The sequence below is a fragment of the Scyliorhinus canicula genome, chromosome 6, assembly GCF_902713615.1.
Source record: "Scyliorhinus canicula chromosome 6, sScyCan1.1, whole genome shotgun sequence".
NCBI classification, from domain to species: Eukaryota; Metazoa; Chordata; class Chondrichthyes; order Carcharhiniformes; family Scyliorhinidae; genus Scyliorhinus; species Scyliorhinus canicula.
The window spans coordinates 178,286,905-178,301,886 of record NC_052151.1 but is presented as its reverse complement, the minus strand read 5'-3'; the positions used below and the strand labels follow the sequence as shown (position 1 = coordinate 178,301,886).

Genomic DNA, 14,982 nt, shown 5'->3' with positions numbered 1-14,982 from the left:
GGTGCTCCTTCAGAGGGTCAATGCAGACTTGATGGGCCGAATTTTCTGTGTGGGCATTGTTGGCTGGCCACCTTCTTGAATTGCTGCAGTCTATAGTGCACCCACAGTGCTGTTAAGGAGGAAGTTCCAAGGGTTTGACCCGTGACTAGATAATCCTTTTAGATAATGATATGACCAAATAAGCCTTTTTTGTTCTAATGATGCAGGTATAAATATTTGGGAGGACATCAGTCTTCTTGTTCAAATAGTGTCATGGAGATCTCCTTCTCGGAGGAAAGATGGCAATGAAGGCAGTCCAGGGACGGTTCACAAGGTTGATCCCTGGTATGGAGGAATTTTCTTATGAGGAGAAATTAAGTAGTTTGGGTCTGTACTCTAAATTGGAGTTTAGAAGAATGAGTGTGTCCTTACTAAGGCATATAGGATTCTCAAGGGCTCGACAGGGTAGGTGTTGAAAGATTGTTTCCCCTTGTGGGAAAATCTAGGACCAGAGGGCATAATCTCAGAGTCAGGAGTCACCCATTTAAGACAGCGATGAGGAGGAATTTCTTCCCTCAGAAGGTAGTGAATCTGTGGAAGTCTCTACGACAGAGCTGTAAGAGGTCGTTAAGACTGTTCAAGGCGGAGGTAGATAGATTTATAATCTGTACGGAAATCAAGGGTTATCAGGAATAGGTGGAAAAGTTGAGCTGAGGGTTATCATATCAGTCATGATCTCATTGAATGGCAGAGCAGACTCAATGGGCCAAATGACCTACTTTCATTCTTATGTCATATCACAGAATCATAGAATCTCTACAGTGCAGGAGGCCATTCGGCCATCGAGTCTGCATTGACCCACTTAAGCCCTCGCTTCCACCCTGTCCCCGTAACTTAATAACCCCTCCTAATCTTTTTGATCACCAAGGGCAATTTAACATGGCCAATCTACCTAATGCATGTTTTTGGACTGTGGGAGGAAACCGGAGCACCCGGAGGAAATCCACGCAGACACAGGGTGAAAGTACAAACTCCACCAGCAGTCACCCATTGTCGGAATTGAATCCGGGTCCCTGGCGTTGTGAGGCAGCAATGCTAACCACTGTGCTGCCGTCCCACCCCTATGGTCTTAACACTCAACAGTGAGGGCAGGCGCAGCCTTTGGTTTCATGCCTCATCCATAAACATCATCTCCAACAGTATATACTCTCTCAGTACTGCACTGGACAGTCAGTCTGGATTTTGTGTTCAAGTCATTGCTACTCTTAAAATCGGTCAAAAAATCTGTCAAAAAGATCTTTTTGTTGGAAGTAAAAATAAAGTGCACAAAACCATGCTTTTCAGGAAGAGGCAGACAGATGTACTTTATAATATCACACAACAGACTCTCTACAGTTTCAGATTTGCAACCTCAATAGACTACAAATTTTTGTCTGAGCTCATTGCCAATCAGGTCAAGTCTGCTCTGAAGCTGGTGATCCACCTTGATCAAACCTATTGTGTACCAACACGGAGATCTTGTATAGTCTCATGCTACTCAGGGATACAATCACCTATGTGCAGGGCAGGTGGGCGGATGCCAGCTTCATCAGCTTGGACTAGCTGAAGGTATTTGACAGAATATCGCATGGTAGATGTACTCTTCAAAATGGGGTTTGGTGAAATCTGCAGATTGCTCTACACAAACATCAGTTAGGCATTTGATGCAAATTGGAAAGTTTACTGATCAAATGTTGAGTCAGGCAGGGCTGTCCTCTCTCATGGCCTACCTTGTATCAAATCTTTTTCCGAGTCCAGGCATTGGAGGTACTTAGTATAGTGTAAAGAATAACAGAATGGATATCCTAATGTATGACATAGATGATGATCATACATCGGTAATGAATTAAGACAAGAGAGAGAGAGAGAGAGAGAGAGAGAGAGAGAGAATGAATGAATGAATGAACTGCTGTACACAAATTGGCTACCACAATTCCGGCATTACAATAGTGAATACACTTCAAAAGTACTTCATTGGGTGTAAAATGCTTAACTCTTTTTTTCTTTTCACAGAATTACATTGACTCATTCCTGAACCACATTTTCATTCCAAAAAAACATGAATGTAAGTATTGTGCTTGTTCAGTGCTGTTCCTTTGACTTCACTTTTCCTTAGTGACCCATTCAAGTTGAACAAAAAGAACCATCATAAAAATGGTCTCTTACAGGACATGAATTTGACCTTCAGAAACTGTCAGAGGAGAGAATGGAGCATTTAATATTGCGTGAGAAACCATCAAAATTCAAGACTCTCTCATTCTATTATATCCAGCCCTCACATCCTTTGGAACTATAGACAATGACACCCCGATCATTAGAATCATTGACCTGGCCATAATTTGATAATTTATTCAGGAAACAAAATCCATAAACATGAAAAAAAAATCAGCTAGTCATTGCTAGTTCACTGGGTTTCTGGCTGGTTTTCAAGCGTGTATATGAATATACAATGTTTCCCCCACATCACAACGACTACTTTAAAAATAGCTCATTTGCCATAAAGAACTTTGGGATGTCCGGAGGTAATTTAAGACACTGCAGCGGTGGTTTTCTATCTTTTCTTGGTTAAGAAAATATAATATATTGTGAAATTCTATGGATCCCCAACAAAGTAAAATTAAACTATCCTGTTAAATACCATTTATTTGCAATCTACTATTATGTATTGTATATTGCTAGCATATTATAATGATCTCATTTTAGTCAGTTATGTTCAAGCAAGTAGAAAATATCCCATTGCTCTGCAGAGGGCAAAATTTGGGGAACTCGGACATTTCCAGCCTCTGACCTACTCTTGTAACCACAGTATATGCATGGCTGGTCCAGTTCAGTTTCTCATCAATAGTAACCCCCAGGATGTTGACGGTGGGGAATTCAGCAATGGTAATGCCATTGACTGTCAAGCTAGAAACTGTTCAGCCTTTTCTCCTGCCCAGCCTATGTTGTTCAAGTCTCACTGCTATAGAAAAATGCACTGATGACATAGGCTAGATAGACTCGCAGTTTGATGTTCTCAGTCAGTTTGCTCCACAATCGCTTACTCAGCTTGGACAAAACGGGCCGTAGCTTCCTGGCTCCCCAGCATCAGGTTTGGGATTTACCCCATAGATATCAATCCCCAAATCCCATCTACCTACCTTAGATACTTGCCTTCTCCCTGGCATGCTACTTTCAATGGAACCTTTAAACTCACCTGCTTTACGGCAGCTGGTGCTTTAAAGAAATGGGGGTGTCCTCCTTCGCTCAGATTACTTTAGACTCTGACGCTAGACCCGGGAACCCGCTGTGTTGCCTGGATTTTGTCCGGCCTAAATCCAGAATGTTAGACAAGACAGGCACGGATAAAATTTGACACAGGTAATTGGGTCCAGAGTGACAATCCAACACTGGTTGCCACTTGGAGGATGTTGTGGGCCAATAGCTGCAGCATTTGCACTTTGTGTTGATTACAGCATAAACGGAGATTGCTAGTGATTGTGGAGCCTAGATACGTGAAGCTGTCAAGAACCTCCGGAATCATATTGCCAGTGCTGATTGATGGTGGTACAGCAACCTATTGGACCATGACATTTTTCTTCCTTATACCGATGGTCAAATCAAACTATTCGTAGACATGGGTGTGTATCATTAGCACAGTGCAAATCGCTGATGAGTACTTGCCGCACTTTTGTTTCTTATACATAAGCAATTTTAAAAAGTCTCTCATTTCATTCAAGATCTTGGTCGCTTCTCTACTCCAAGTCACTCATTCAGTAGTTTCTTTATGTTGTCAATTCTCATAAGCTTTTTTTCCAATTTAACTTTTATTTTAAATACTTCTCAAAGCAAACAGCAAGTCCATACAGCAAGCCCATATAAAGACAATTCAAGTGACCCAGTTTTAGATCAGAATTTTTAAATGGCACCAAGTTCCTTTCATTATTTTCTCTTTTGATCATTTTTCATGGAGAAGATGAATGTCATACCGATAACTGCTTATTCAATGCTAGTTACACCATCCTTCAATAATTCTTTGCCAATGTAAAATTTTAGAATGCATCTCACATTGCATCAATGTTACACAGTTAGTATGCAAACTCACTCCAAATTCAGAATCACAACCTAACCCAACACCAGAAAGGAGGAAGACTACCTTGAGACAGTCAGGTGCAGCCTGAACTTCTATTTATGTTGCACGAACAATAAATTTATGTAAATTTACATAAAATTACTTCAGACCAACAATGCAGTTATTATATAAATGTAGCCATGGTTACTTTCCTCCATCTGGTCTTGCGCAGAAGTGAACATAAATAACTTACAATTTAGCTTAAATGTCATCTTTTAAATGGCACCACGCTACGTTGCCAGATGATCAATTCAAGAGAAAATTTGCCTTTATATAACATTAAATTGTATTCTCAAGATGTCCCAAAGTGCTTGACTACAGATTATTTCTGAAGTGTAATAACTCTTGTTATAGAAAACATTGCAGTCAATTTTCTCACAGCAAGATCGTATAAAGAGTGAACGAATGAAGGAATGATTTTTAAAAACTCGGCTGGATTCTCTGTTCCTGAAACTAAGTGCTGACACCAGGGCAGGATTCATGGACTTCCACGACAGCAAAACGGGCGTCGCACCTGGACCAATTCAACAACTGTTAAGGGGCTAGTACCAGCGCCACGTAAAACACAATAATTCCAATAAGAAAGGGCGCCAGATTTGCAATTGACACTCAGGAGGCCGACAAGCTGCAGCCGCATTTACACACTTCACTCCCCCCACACACACACCACCCCAGCCAACAAGATGGCACTGGTTGCGCTGGAGCACGCCCATAGTGCTGAGGGGTCGGCTGGGGCCAGAGGGCACCTAGTGGGGGGTGGCCTGACCTGGGGGACATCTATACGGTCTGTAGCCTTAAGTTCACAGTGGGGAGCCGGTTTCCCGATTTTTAAAAACACATGTGAACCTCGGTGTTGGAAAATTGAGCCATTGGAGACAGAGAATCACGGAGGACCCGGAGAATACTAGGTGGGCCCGCTAATCATATTACTGCATTTACTGTACATGCGTTCTGCAAAGCATTGATGCCGCTATGGAGAATTGCAATTTGGCGTGAAATCGGCACCCGCCGCAATTCGGCATCGGAAACGATTCTCTGCCTAATCACGGTTCCCAATTCAGTGGCGTATGTAGTAAAACCCCAATGTTTGTAAACATTGACACATCAAAGAGGAGTAAGTTCATTCCAAGCACCAAGTGCATTCCAATCACTCAAACGTGTTAGTACAGTGCGGCCCTCGGATGGTACCAGGGGGCCCTCGCTGAGTGCCAAGTGGGCAACGGTCCACCACACCGGTAGAGAACACAACTGATCTGCACCCACACAATTCCCAGCCACGAGGACCGGAGAATCACGGAAGGCCAGTGCATTGGGCCATTAAGACCCATTTGCATTTATTTACATGCTCCTGCAGGCGTGCAGCGAGAAGCTCCTTCCCACTTCCAACTTGGGGTTGGAGCATCACGATTGGGTCGGCTTCTGATTTTGCCCCGATGCCCAATTCTCTGTCCCATCAGGGAACATGATCAGGGCGCCCGGGACGGAGAATTTTGCCAATTACTGCAGCAGTTAAATACACACCTTAATCCTTGCTTTTAAAACTATTATTGTACCAAATCCAAAAAACACAATATATAACCCAATTCCTAATAATAGTAATAATAATAATAATAATAATAATAATAATAGCTTATTGTCACAAATAGGCTTCCATGAAGTTACTGTGAAAAGCCCCTAGTCGCCACATTCCGGTACCCGTTTGGGGAGGTTGGTACGGGAATTGAACCCGTGCTGCTGGCCTTGTTCTGCATTACAAGCCAGCTGTTTAGCCCACTGTGTAAACCAGCCCCATTGTGTATTCATCACAATAAAGGCTTGGACAAAGTACATCGGGCAATTTCGGCACTTGGAGCCAAATCCCCTAAAGGAGGGAATTGGAAAACTTTGCAAGGAAGAGAATTTAAAAAGAGATGGATGAACATCTGCTTAGGAACTAATTTTGAGTTTTATGGGAATCAAATTCTGTGCAAATCTGGTTACTGATCTCAGATCATAAAAAACATGCTTAATTTTGCTGGTCATCACGAGGAACCAACACTTAAATGTCTATTCATTTGGATTTTACAGTTTTACAAAAAAAACAATCGTTTCAAACTAACAAAAGCAGAAATTACAGAAAGTTATCTATAGATATCAATGTACAGCAGGTACAGTACAAAACAATAGTCATTACATAACTGGCAACAAATAAGACCGGATGAATCAGGGTCAAAATTCCCAACAAGTTCCTTCCACAGATAAATGATAAAAAAAACAGGATACAGGCAACATCATAGACCAACATCTCAACTGTGGCTACAAAACAAACTGACAGAAGAAGAAAACAATACCCGCAAACTCCAGTGCAAAGCAGAAATCGACTAACTTTTAAAGCTCAATTTAAACTCTTCTCCAGATAGAGATCGGAACAGGCAGCCACCTCAGAGGTGGCAAAATAACAAGAACAAAAACAATGAGAGAACTGGGCACAACCAAACCCATAAAAGTAAAAAGAGAGCAAGAACAAGAGCCAACGGCAAGAGTCCAAACTTCCAAAAACCCATCTCCAAGCCCCAGATCAAAGGACAAAACAGATCATCAGACAGCCAGCACCCCCTCAGAGGACAACAGGGTATTGTGAGCCGAGAACCAAAAGGAATACAAACTGGTTCCAATCGTAAAACAGGGAGAAACCCACCCCCAAAACCAGGACCATTCAAAGGAAGGAAGGAAGGATTAGACGACCTAACGTATCTGAGCGTCCATGACACAAAAGCTCACCATCCAAAACTACCACAACCAGCCCTCAGACGGCAATAACAGCCAAAGAGGGAGACTCACATCCACATCAGGATAAACGACCAGCTCATCCCTAAAGGCAGGCTGACAAACTCCAGACCTCAACAGGATAATGCACAGTAATAATAATCTTTATTAGTGTCACAAGTAGGCTTACATTAACACTGCAATGAGGTTACTGTGAAAATCCTCATGTCACCACATTCCGCTGCCTGTTCGGGTACACCGAGACAGAATTCAGAATGTCCAAATTAACTAACAGCACGTCTTTCAGGACTTATGGGAGGAAACCGGAGCACCCGGAGGAAATCCACACAGACACGGGGAGAACGTGCAGACTTCACACAGACAGTGACCGAAGCCGGGAATCAAACATTGGACCCTGGCACTGTGAAGCAGCAGTGCTAACCACTGTGCTTCTGTGCAGTCCACCTGGGCCTGAAGAAGAAAAGGCACCGCCAGATATATTTTTTTAAATGGGTGATCTTAAAAGTGCAGGACATCACACCTGAAATATTTACTTCCCTGCAAACAGATAAATTGATAATATTAATCGAGAACAACATGACTATCAGGGAGTAAAGTCCAGGGTAACAACTGAGGAACGAGCCGGTCATTGGGATAAAGACTGCTCCACTAGAAGCACAAAGAAAGTAGTCATCAAGGAGAAAGCAGGATCCGAGCACACTTCAGGATCGTCCTAGGATTCCAACGGTCAGAGCACGAACCTCATTACTTCCAACACACCAGCTAAACTGAGTGCAGGTGGTCAACTACTTAGGCTCCAACAGGGCAGGACAACCCAGCCGGTTCAGGCAACCCTAACCCTCTCGTCCAACAACTGGAACAAAGCCACTCAGACCCGGAGGTCAGAAGACCAGCACAACCGCAGTGAGAGAATTAAATATGCTCCATCAAATTAGGGCTGCCCAGCCTCCAAATCGAGATTCCCACAACAAGGCAGCCAGGCCTCAAACTCAGCTGGTGACCTCTCTGCGACCTCACAGGAGACACCTGGCATGACTGGGCTCTTCATTGGTTCCCCTTCATTCTCCTTAGGATGGTCAACAGGCCTAGCAACAGGAACTCAACCATATAGAGGCAGGCTTTCACCAGAGACAGTGCTCTGACTACTGCAAGAACCTGCCACCCCACCTCCATAAAGACACTTCACAACTCTAAAATTGGCCTTAATGTCCTGCACCGCAGAGCAAAACTATCAGATAGATCACCTTCACTGCTAGCAGCCATCATCCGTCAGAGTGCACCATATCATCAGGACGGGAAACCTCTCGAAGGCAGCTGTGCTGCCATGGACCAGGCCCCACACCAACTCCCTCCAGCCGCCACTCACCAACAAGGATCAAAGCATATTGTCTTGGCTTAAAAAGAACTGAAACATTGACCAACAAATCTCAGCACACGGTAAAAGCCATCTGTAACAAAAAGTGACACAAAAGATATGCGCATGAGGATAAAAACAAAGATTGAAAGATGAGCAGAGCTGGAGCTTGCAAAAACGCAACTGCTCCCACACACATATCACGTGATTCCCCAGGGCCAAGACTTTAAGACATTTAAGCTAATGAAACAAAAGTGCACACACCAGTTACAGCTGACCAAAAATATCATGTGGAACTCTCATTATTTTTATTAGCATGTTAAAAAAATATAAACACTTACTCGCACTCACTGCAGTGGCTACAATTGAATTTGTAACAAGCGAGTATTTAGTTCTGCTTCAGTTGTTACACACTTGGGATTTTCTTTGTTGTCAACTGGTATATTTTATTAATTGAATCAGTCAGCCAGCAAAATCAAAGTCAAACACACAAGCCACAAAAAAATCTCAGAAGAAATTGCATTATTATACCACCTTTACAGAACTGTTTCAAGAATAATATTCTATAATATATATTATGTTAGCCATCTGAGAGCGGCACGCAGCTGCCTCACAGTGCCGAGGACCCGGGTTCAATCCCGGCCTGGGTCACCGTCCGTGTGGAGTTTGCACATTCTCCCCGTGTGCGTGGGACTCACCTCTGCATCTAAAGATGTGGAGGGTAGGTGGATTGGCCACGGTAAATTGCCCCTTAATTTTTAAAAAACGTTAGCCACCTGCCAATCCAAAAGGTCATAATTTGATATCTCCAGTGCAAATTGTAAACCCGAGTTCGATAAATATGGTAGCACTGATTTATTCAGGTCCTTTCAGGAAAGCCCTACCTGCCCCGGCCTACTTTACATGGTTAACTTTCAATGTTCTTGGGCAAGGAGGAATGAGCAATGAGAAAATACCACCCAAATGTAATAAAATTCTGAGGCTTCTGGTTTCTGTTGCTGCACAGACTCAATGACATGATAGCAAGAAATAATTGCAAAGTCAGATTTCCAATTATTTTTTGTGGCCAGGTCAGTTACTTCAGCGTAAACACTCAAGATTCTATTTTTTTTAAATACTTTTTTAAACTTTTAAATGGAAAAGAGAATATAAACCCTGGACCTTGAAATCCACAGGATTCAAGCTATATTTCCTTTAACAGCATTGTTTCCCTTCTATAGCCAGCAAGTTTATGCTAGTTATGAACACTTAGGTGATGCAAGTTTTATACCAACCTGCTTGCTCCTCTTAAGGCCATAAACTAATTAATAGTTAAAGCAAAAAACTAGTTTCTATGACTAAATGCAAACTGTTTGGAAGGTGCTTGAACATTCAGGTCAAAGGAAAAATAACTATATTTTTCTTTTCGGCTTGTTACTTTGAAGCCTGACAGAAATGTTAAAAGTATACATTTTGGGCAACTCCCCTACCAGATGGGCCATTGCTCAGAATAATGTTGGTTTTTATTCTTCAGTAACAGCTCATCTATCATTAATGAGAAAACACGATTTAAAATAACTCTGTCCCCCATTATTGAGTTTCAAAATATATATTTATTACTTATTTTTATTGTGTTATATGTACAATTTCCCCATACGGCAAGAGACTCAGATTAGTCACTGAGAAGCTGCCCAAGAAGGAGAATACAGGTGATCCAGGAATTCAGCAAGACTTAGATCCTTTAAGGCCTAGAGGGTGTGTTCTGGAGAATTCCTGGAAACTTTAACTACTCCTTTAAGTGCTTTCTATGTAATAATCTGAAACAGATCATCATGCTAAATGTGCTTTAAAACATGTATGTTATCATTAATAGTTGTGGCAACAACTCATTTTAGGTATTTGGGAGTGCAAGTTGCGCAGGACTGGGCATGGCTTTGTGAGCTCAAGTTTGGTGGGGTAGGTAAAGGAGGTCTTGCTACGATGGGATAGTCTCCCCTTGTTGTCAGGACGGGTGCAGGCAGTGAAGAAGATGAACATTCTGCCAGTTATTATTTCTGTTTCAGTGTCTGCCGGTCTTTTTATTGAAGTCATTTTTTAAGGGGATGGATAGGCTAGCCTTGTCATTTGTGTGGGCCGGGAAGGTGGCTAAGATAAGGAAAGCGGTGCTGCAAAGAGGGCGGCAGTCGGTGGTTGGTCCTTCTGAACTTGTTACACTATTACTGGGCGGCAAATGTGGAAAAGGTGAGGGGCTGGAGTAAGAAGACAGAGGCTTTATGGGTGCAGTTGGAGGCAGGTTCCAGTAACGGGTCAGGGCAGTGAGCACTGGCAGCGGCACCACTGCCGTTCGTCCCAAGGAAATACTCGTGTAGTCCTGTGGTGGTAGCTACGCTGAAGATTTGGAGGCAATTCCGGCAGCACTTTAAGTTGAGGGCAGGCTCGAGGGTGATGCTGAGAAGAAGGATCCATGGGTGTGAGCTGGGGAGGATGGATGTGAAGTTCCAGGGATGGGAGGAGAGAGGGATGAAATATTTGTTTTTGGAAGGGCGGTGTGCAAGCTTGAAGGAGTTGGGGGGTGGTGGTGGTGGTGGTTGGGAGGGGGGGGGGGGGGGGGGGGGGCCGCCTTCCCAAGCTTTCCAATGGCGCCATCTTCTTTGTTGTTCGAGGAGGTACTGTTGGTGATGGGGCTGGAGGGTGGGGTTGTTTCGACGATTTACAGGAGGACAATGGAGGAAGATAAGGTGTTCATGGATGGCAAATGGGAGGAGGAACTGGGATGGCATTGGAGAGAGGGGGTGGATTATGGTGCGAGGTGCTGTGGAGGCTGGGGTTGACTCAATTAAAAGTGGCAAGGATGAGCCGGTTGTTTGAGGTGGTGGAGGACAGCTGCGAGTGGTGCGGAACAGATCCAGCTAATCATGTTCTGGCCCTACCTGAAGTTGGGAGAAGTTTTGGGGGTTGTTTTTCAGCACCATGCCCGAGGTTCTACATGTTGGTCTGGAGCTTGGTCTCCTGGAGGCCATGTTTGGGGTGTTAGATCGGCTGGAGTTAGACTGCTGCGGGGGCAGAATTCTTAGCCTTCGCCTTGTTGATCGTCGCAGGCGGGTCCTGTTCAGCTTCTCCCCTCTGTGCCTCGGTATGGCTGAGGGATCTAATGGAGTTCCTGCATTTGGAGATGGTGAAATTTGCTCGGGGAGGGGCGGATGAGGGGTGAGATGGGGTTTGTTTATCTTACACTTCGGGATTCTAGTTGCCTTCAAGGGGTGCGGGTTGTGCTGGGGTAGTGCTTATATTTTGTAAAAATGTTAAAGGTTGAAAATTTTACTGAAAATATAGGTTTTTCAAACATAAGTTACCAAATGGTTGAATTTAATTTTTGAGACTAATTGTTTAGGCCAAAAGTCAGGGTATTGACTTTTACAGAGTTGATGTTTTGAGAAATTGACATGCATGCTTGATTTGGGCCAAAAGACAGTTACAATGGAATTAAGTAAAAACCAATACTTTTTAGGATGCTGTTGAATAAGTTAAGAGCCCATGGTGGTCCAGATAAGATACTGACACGGATAGAGGATTGGCTGACTGGCAGAAGGCAGAGAGTGGGGATAAAGGGGTCTTTTTCAAGATGGCAGCCGGTGACGAGTGGCGTGCCTCAGGGGTTGGTGTTAGGACTTTTCACAATATACTTCAACGATCTGGAAGAAGGAACTGAGGACACTGTTGCTAAGTTTGCAGATGATACAAAAATATGCAGAGGGACAAGCAGTATTGAGGAAGCAGGGGGGCTGCAGAAGAACTTGGACAGGCTTGGAGAGTGGGCAAAGAGGTGGCAGATGGAATGCAATATGGGAAGGTGTGAGGTTATGCACTTGCGTAGGAAGAATGGAGACATAGGCTATTTTCTCAATGGGAAAAGCCTTCGGAAAACAGAAACGCAAAGGGACTTAGAAGTCCTAGTTCAAGATTCTCTTATGGTTAATATGCAAGTTCAGTCGGCAGTTAGGAAGGCAAATACATTCACGTCAAGAGGGCTAGAATACAAGTGCAGGGATGTATTCTGAAGCTGTGCAAGGATCTGGTCAGGTCCCATTTGGAGTATTGTCAGCAGTTTTAGGCCCCGTATCTAAAGGATGTGCTGGCCTTGGAAAGGGTCCGGAGGAGGTTCACAAGAATATCCCTGGAATGAACAGTTGTCATTTGAGGAGCGGAGGAGGACTCTGGGTCTGCACTCATTGGGAGTTTAGAAGAATGGGGGGGGGGGGGGGGGGGGGGGAGATCTTATTGAAATTACAGGATATTGTGAGGCCTGGATAGAGTGGACATGAAGAGGATGTTTCCACGAGTAGGAAAATTTAGAAGTTGAGGGCATAGTCTCAGACTGAAAGGACTATCCTTTAAAACAGAGATGAGGAGAATTTCTTCAGCCAGAGGGTAGTGAATCTGTGGAACTCTGCTGCAGGAGGCTGTGGAGGGTAAATCACAGAGTGTCTTTAAGACAAAGATAGATAGGTTCTTTATTAATAAGAGGATAAGGGGTTATGGGGAGAAGGCAGGAGAATGGATATGAGAAAAATCTCAGCCAGATTGAATGCCGGAGAAGACTCGATTGGCCGAGTGGCCTAATTCTGCTCCTATGATTTATGGTCCTAGTTAAAAATTCATATTAACTCTGCAAAAAATTATTTTATATTACAAACTATAGACATTTCATCTAACACAATGTGTCAAGAATGTGGGAAGTTAACAAGATTAACAGTAAACTGCAGATAAAAATAACAAACAAGTAACAAGACTCACAGGCAGATAGGAATAATGAGATGCAATTTGCCCAGTAACAAGATTAGTATGAGGCTAGCGACATTGAGGTGTGAATGGCAATATCAGAAACATTGTTTACCAGCGAAGCTATGCAAGGAAATAAAAGGAAATGAATCTGAACGAGGTCGACAGCAGAATCCACAAAGGGGATTATCAAAGAGATTGAACAATATAACTGATAGGCCACTCATTGAGGAGGGAGGCTAGTTTCCATCCAACAGCCCGACAAGCTAATCCCATCTGTGATTCAAGCCACTGAGGCCTGTTACAGCTAACATTTAGACCCACAGCAGATTGCAGAGATTCTCCCCTAAAGAACAAAGTTTTGTACCTTCGCTGAACCGGGAAGAGACATTTTATCAAACTTGGCCACCAAAGCAGTATTGTGTGGTAACGATTAATTGGATTTAACCTATAGACTTTCTAAAATTGGTTGCTGTTTGAGAAAGGGGGGGGGGGCTCAGTGGAGTTCATGGAACATAGAACATACAGTGCAGAAGGAGGCCATTAGGCCCATCGAGTCTGCACCAACCCACTTAAGCCCTCACTTCCACCTTATCCCCGTAACCCAATAACCCTTCCTAACATTTTTGGTCACTAAGGGCAATTTAGCATGGCCAATCCACCTAACCTGCACGTCTTTGGACTGTGGGAGGAAACCGGAGCACCCGGAGGAAACCCATGCAGACATGGGGAGAACGTGCAAGACTCCGCACACAGAGACACCCAGCGGGGACCCTGGCATTATGAAGCCACAGTGCTGGCCACTTGTGCTACCGTGCTATCCTTGTGCTACCGTGCTGCCCTGGGAACATGGGCATCTTTTCCAAACAAGAGCTGACTTCAGATAAAACAATGTGTTTACTTATAAATAAGCAGGTCCGACACCCCAAATATGGCTTCCAGGGGTCCGGACTCCAAATCTACATTCAGAACTGCCAAAATGGTGCTAAAAACCTAGGGAAAGGACAGAACATATGTACATGATTAGCAAGGCCCCTTACATTCTGCTTACATATGTCCTCTGCCCTCTCAAACAGCCAGCTAATCCATGCCTTCATCAGGTATCTTCAGATGCATCAGTCCTAGCCTCGTACACAAGGTTGAGATATTCACCCTCCGCGGCACCTCGCAACACAATCCCTCCTCTAATGCTGCCCCAACTCATCTTCCCACATAACCCTAATCCCCTCCATGGACACCTTATCCTCATCCAGAATCCTCCCTCAAATCACCGAGACTAACCCCTTCTCCAGCCCCCACCCCACTGACAGCACCTCCTCCAACAACGAGGAGGCAAGTGCCATCGGAAAGGTCGTAAAAACATTCTTTGCAAAGTCCCACACCTGCATGGATTGAAAACTCTCCTCCCACGCCAGTCCAAACTTCTCATCCAACTCCGCCAAGCTGCTCTCCCAGAAACAGATCACTGATCCCCTCCTACCATCCCTGGAACCTCGCCTCTATCCTCCCCAGCTCGAGTCCGTGATCTCCCCCCCCGATTGGCATTACCCTCGACTCCGCTCCCAACCAAAAAGTGTTGCATGATTTGCCTCCAGATCTTCAGGGTGGCCACCACCACCAGATTTCCCGAATACTTCCCGGGAGCCAACAGAAGCGGGGCAGTCGCCAGAGCCTGCAACCCCAACCCCCTACACAAACCCACCTCCATCCTTTACCCACAAAGTCTCCACACCGTCTCACCAGCGGGTTTAAACCATTCCGAAAAGCAAGCTTTATCTTTTAAGTTACTAAAGCCGGTAGTTATAATCAATGTTTTCTTTTACTGGAACGGATATTTAAAATTAAAATAGAAAGGCAGGGACAAAACACTTCTATCTCCCAGAGTCCACAGCAGTCAAATATGAAAACAGACTTCCAGTGGCCACCATGGAGTGAGTGGCTGCACATTTGGTGGCTCCCGCTCATGGCTTTTGTTTTT

The 14,982-nt window shown here is 44.2% G+C and overlaps 1 protein-coding gene across 6 annotated transcripts in view; it reads right to left on the bottom strand.

Moving 5' to 3' along the window:
* Positions 1–14,982, bottom strand: part of LOC119967679 (signal-induced proliferation-associated 1-like protein 2) — a 651,675-nt gene that overhangs the window by 613,659 nt on the left and 23,034 nt on the right. The window contains exon 2 of one of the 6 annotated variants that reach the window (XM_038800505.1): positions 8,137–8,340. The exons of the other annotated variants lie outside the window; for them this stretch is intronic. The gene's annotated coding sequence lies outside the window, so the exon portion shown is untranslated. The remainder of the gene's footprint in view (positions 1–8,136; positions 8,341–14,982) is intronic. 6 annotated transcript variants of the gene reach the window in all.